The sequence below is a fragment of the Brassica oleracea genome, chromosome C1 (genome assembly GCF_000695525.1).
Source record: "Brassica oleracea var. oleracea cultivar TO1000 chromosome C1, BOL, whole genome shotgun sequence".
Classification (NCBI taxonomy): Eukaryota; Viridiplantae; Streptophyta; class Magnoliopsida; order Brassicales; family Brassicaceae; genus Brassica; species Brassica oleracea.
The window spans coordinates 28,461,277-28,467,254 of record NC_027748.1 but is presented as its reverse complement, the minus strand read 5'-3'; positions in this window follow the sequence as shown (position 1 = coordinate 28,467,254).

The window sequence follows — 5,978 nt, the reverse complement described above, 5'->3', positions numbered from 1 at the left end:
CCCGCCTACAAAGGTGGTTAAGCCCAGCATCTCCGACAAGCTACACCACCTCAGCAGCTACCCCATAAGACGTCGGGAGAGTAACCGAATAAGTAACATGGCAAAATCACCGACACTTTTGAGATGCCAGAACTAGCCCTCTTCCACATAAAACTCTACCTCTGATGATGTCTCATCTCCTCCGACGTCCCGAAACAGAATATATGCCAGAAAAGCAACGATATAGGAGATCTGACATAACCAGGATCGGCAGCTACTATGTCGTATGGCTTTGGTTCTTCCAAACCACTAAAAATTAAATAAAAATTGGGCCACTGAAATTTAACTACTAAAACAAGAGAAAACCAGTGAAGCCCAGCAAAAAGAACAAAGAATAAAAAAGGAGAAACCATCTCCACCATCGACTCACGCATCGGCAGTAGAGAGGCAAATGAAGATTTGAAGAGAGAAAGAGAGCTTAGAGAGAGATTGAAGGGTATGTCGACTTTCTTTTTATCAGTAAAAGCCTCTAATGTTATTTCTAGGCTCAGTTTGACGAGTTTTATTGAAAAAACGTTTTTTTATACAATTTTGCAACTTTTGCTATGTTTTGGATTTGCATAATATTTTTAAAAGAATATATGCAGTTTTGATATATGATATGGTAAAGATTCAATGTTTTTCTAGGGATATAGGAAATATGTCACCTATATGTCTCTTTTTATCATTAGGTTCAAATATTTATATATATATTTTTTGACAACCGAGGGTATCCGGGCTGAAATCAAACTGACTAATTCTTTGGCGTCTATCCACCGGCGCCAGATAGACCAGGTTGTTCGCAATGAAAACTAGATATTCGTGTTGCATGGCCACACAAGCCGGTAAATCAGAGTTTGGTAGGTTTCGAACCCGGTGTGCTTGGCACCTTTCCGAGCCCGCCGTACCACTCGACCACGCTCGTGTCGGTTCTGATACTTATTTCTAGTGACATCATTCCATCAGATTTAGTATATTCAATTAAAAAATGTTTAGAATTTGACATTTAGAGTTTCGTTTTGAATCCTCTCAGGAAATTTGATACAAAAATTATTCTTTTTGTTTATTTAAATGGTAATTTCAGGTTTATCTCTAAAATAATGGAGAACATGCACTAAATTATTCTCATTTTATTTTAAGCAGCAATTAAAGTTGATTTCTACTCGTATTACTTTTTTTTATTGACCTAATTCTAGAAATTGTTTTTTAGCATTTACTAATTTATTAATCAATTATTTCATATGTATCGAATTTTGTAAAGAAGAAACACTTTTTTTAGTTCTTATATGGTAGATTTCGAATTTTCCCTATGAACTAAATTATATAATGAATGTTACACTTTCTATCTAGAAAAACATATAATGATTTTTCTTAACTGTATCATTCGATCTACTGCCTTATTCAATAAAAATCTACATATTCTTAGCATTTTGAATATATAATTGTATTTCTGTTCACTATAGAACTAAGTTTAAGGATGAAAACCGATTTTTGTATTATATATAGCAAATTTTATTTTTCTAACTAGTGAACATGTCTAGACACAAACAAGTTTATATAACAATACCAGTTCAATATTTATTTAAAAGTTTTAGCGACAAGAAAGACTGAGTGTATGGGGAACTGAAACGAGGAACACAAACACAAAACAACTTTTTGTATTCATAATGAAACAAAAGTACACACAACATAGGCATAAACTGGGGGCAAAGCAATGATAAGTTTTGCCCTTGATGTTTTATTGGGAAGCAAAAGAAGCTTGAGCATAAACAAACATACACGTCACCGACTGAAAACAAATGTTACAGATGGTGATTGCATGAGGTTATTTCAAGGATCAACAATAGCAATGACAGTGTTTCTCACTTCCCTCAACAACGCCACTAACGACTGGAGGACTCCCGTATTTGGTTTTGCAACAGTTAAAGCATCCAGCATTTGTACCTAGGAACGACACTGGTCCACACTGTTGGTTATCTCGGTTGTAACCCGAATAGTTGTGAATTATATATTTGGATAATGATTGAATCGCCGTGCTTTTCTTAAAGAGTATTTCGACCCTATTCCAAACTTTGGGTTACACGAAATCCCTTTGTATGATAAGACAATCAAAGTCTCACTCTTATTCTAGGCTAAGATACAAGAGTAACAAATAAAGCTTTAGTGCTTATATGTGTTTCTTCAAAGTATTTGATGATCTTTGAACAACAAATATTTTTCTCTCTCTTTCTTACTAACTATTAGTTTCTGATTTTTCTATCTGCATTTGCCAATGCCTACACCTCCTTATATAGATAATGAAGAGTTGCAACCAATAGTTGCAATGGTTAAACCAAAAGTTGCAAAGGTTAATGAAGAGTTGCAATGGTTAGCAAAGAGTTGCAATGGTTAATCACCAAGGGTTGCAATTATCAATATGGTTAATTACCAAAGGTTGCAATCATTAATGGTTGCAAAATTGTATTATATAGTTGCAATTGTTCATATAAACAATTGCAATGGTTCATATATAATATTGCACCCATTCACTTAAATATATAACAATCCTCTCCCATTTAAGTGTAATCATAGATTCATTAAATAAATCATACATATATCAAACTCATGCATAAATGAAAATGTTCGAAGAATTGAATTTTCATCTTATACACATTCCAAATGTCCGAGAATCAGGATATCCTACGGATTGAATCCCTCAACCCATTTTGGGCACATGAAGATAATACACACATGTGTTTCCACACTACTCTAAATGTTTATACTTGACACTATTATTAGCCATTGTCCCAATCCATTCTTGAGTGCGTACAAAGCCAAGTCCCAGCTTATTGAAGCGGCATCACTTCACACTCATATAAGTAAATTCTTTCACTCATGCACCTGCAAATGCATTTTTCAAAGTACTTATTAAGAATAATATTTCAACCTATCTCATTCTTGCAAGTCCAAGCACGTACCTTGGGATGAAAAAAAAAAATGTGCTTCAATCTTTAAGTGTAGGCTTTCCACATTGAATTCAGCCTCTAACGTCGTATTAGAGGGGAATTGGGTATCCCACCATTAAAGAATTAAAATGGAGTTTAAACCCATCCCTTTAACCGACTTAATCACTAAGTCCCTAGCTAATCCTTTCGTGAAATGATCAGCTAAATTTTGTTGAGACCGAACAAACTCTATTGTAATCACCCCGTGAGTGATCAGCTCACGTACTGCGCTATGTCTAACACCCAGATGTCTAGACTTACCATTATACACTTGGCTATAGGCCTTAGCCAAGGTAGCTTGACTATCACAATGGATAGAAATTGGTGATACTGGTTTCATCCACAATGGAATCTCATACACTAAGTTTCTTAGCCACTCTGCTTCTTTACCAGCAGCTGCTAATGCTACGAATTCCGACTCCATAGTCGGACTTGTAATGCAAGTTTGCTTCTTGGAAGCCTAAGAAATGGCACCTCCCCCAAGCAAAAACACCCAACCACTTGTAGAAGAATGATCTTCTATGTTGGTAATCCAACTTGCATCTGAATGTCCTTCTAGCACCAAAGGAAATCCGACATATGTCAAACCATAATTAATGGTTCCTTTCAAATACTTGAGAACCCTTTTTAAGGCTTGCCAATGTTGCGTACTAAGATTACTAGTGTATCTACTCAACCTTCCTACAGCATAAGCTATATCTGGCCTAGTGCTCGTCATGGCATACATTAAGCAGCCAATCACTTGAGAATATTCGAGTTGCGATACTGCTTGTCCTGCATTAGGCATAAGCTTCACACTCGCATCCATGGGAGTGCTCATTGGAGAACAATTCTCACAATTGAACTTCTTGAGAATTTTCTCAATGTAATGAGATTGTGTCAAAGATAGTCCTTTAGTTTCACGTTTACATCCGCCTCCCCCATGTCTTTCATTGCAAAATTTGATGACAAAAATGTTTTTGTAAGCTCTACTTGTCCAAGGTCAGTACTAAAGATCAACATGTCATCAACATACACGCAACAACATACAAGCAAATGATTACTCCGTTACCGGATTCGTCAAATTTGCTATATAAACACTTATCCGATTGGTTTAACATGAAACCATTTGATAAGACAACCTCATCAAACCTTTGATGCCACTGCTTAGGTGCTTGCTTTAGCCCATACAATGATTTGATCAACTTACACACCTTATGCTCATTACCAGGCATAACAAAACCTTTAGGTTGTTTCATATACACATATTCTTCCAAAATACCATTTAAGAACGCTGTCTTAACATCCATTTGGTGAATCACAAGGTTATTAATTGCTGCCAAAGCAATTAATAATCTTATAGAAGAGATCCCAGAAACTGGAGCATATGTATCGAAATAATCAATACCTTCTCTTTGTTTAAAGCCTTGAATAACCAATCGTGCTTTAAACTTATCTATTGTTCCATCAACTTTCATCTTCTTTTTGAAGATCCATATGCAGCCTAAAGGCTTGCAACCAGGTGGGAGATCCGATAAGACCTAAGTATTATTTCCCATGATGGAGTCCATCTCATCATTATTGCTTCTTTCCAAAAAGAAACATCCTGAGAATTCATAGCTTCACTATAAGTTCTTGGATCATTATCAATATGATAACAATATGAGTGTTGGAAACCAATCTCATCTCTTGATCCTTCAACTAAATATATTTGAAAATCAGGGCCAAATGATTTTTAATCCTTCGCCGTTTGCTCCTAAGGAGCATAGGTGACATGTCAGGAGGCACTAAAGTGTCGTGTCCTTTATTAGCTCTACTTGAACTTGGTACCAAATCCCTTGGCATAGGTATAGATGAAAACCGATTTTCATCAAATATTGCATCTCTTGATTTAATTACAGTGTGAACTGCTACTGAATCATTAGGTTCTATTACATAAAACCTATAAGCTTTAGAAAATGCTTTGCATATCCAATAAAAATGCAATCAATACCCCTCTCTCCTAAAGTTTTAATTTTGGGTTGGGGTAGTCTTACAACAGCCCTACATCCCCAAACTCGGTGATAATTCAAGTTTGGTTTTCTCTTATACCAAAGTTCATAAGTGGTAAATTTGTTCTTTTTGTTAGGAACTCTATTTAATAAATTGCAAGCCGTTAACATGGCTTCACCTCAAAATCCGTCACTTAATCCCGAGTAAGATAACATGGAATTAACCATTTATTTTAGGATTTTATTTTTTCTTTCTGATACACCATTTTGTTGTGGTGTATATGGAGCCGTAGTTTCATGAATAATGCCTACGGATTGGAAATATACATGATCATAATACTCTCCACCTCTATCAGTGCGTAACTTCTTAATCAAACCATTTTGTTCCAATTCAACCTCAGTTTTATAAACCTTAAATTTATCTAGGGCCTCATCTTTAGCATGTAATAAATACACATAACAGAAACGAGAATAATTATCTATGAAAGTGAAAAAATACTTCTTGTTTCCTAAAGATGGTGTAGCATGCAAATCACATAGATCACTATGTATAAGTCCTAGCACTACAGAATTTTTTTCAATGCTTTTAAATGGTTGCCTAATTATTTTTGTTAACATGCAAGTACTACATTTTTCTAACTTTATATCAAAAGTAGGAATTAACCCTTCTTTAGACATATTAATAATACGATTATGATATAAATGACCTAATCTAGCATGCCACAGAGATGAATCATTTTTACTAGAACTTGCCATATAAACAGAATTGACAACTGTATTAATATTAAGCATAAACATTCCATTACAGAAATATCCAAATCCAACAAATACACCACACTTCGATAATATATACTTATCGGGTTCATACACTTGCTTAAAACCACATTTATTTAAAACACTGCCAGAGACTAAGTTTTTCCTAATTCCAGGTACATGAAGTACATCCTTGAGATCAAGGGTTTTTCCAGAACTAAACTCTAACACCACTTTTCCACGACCTAGGATA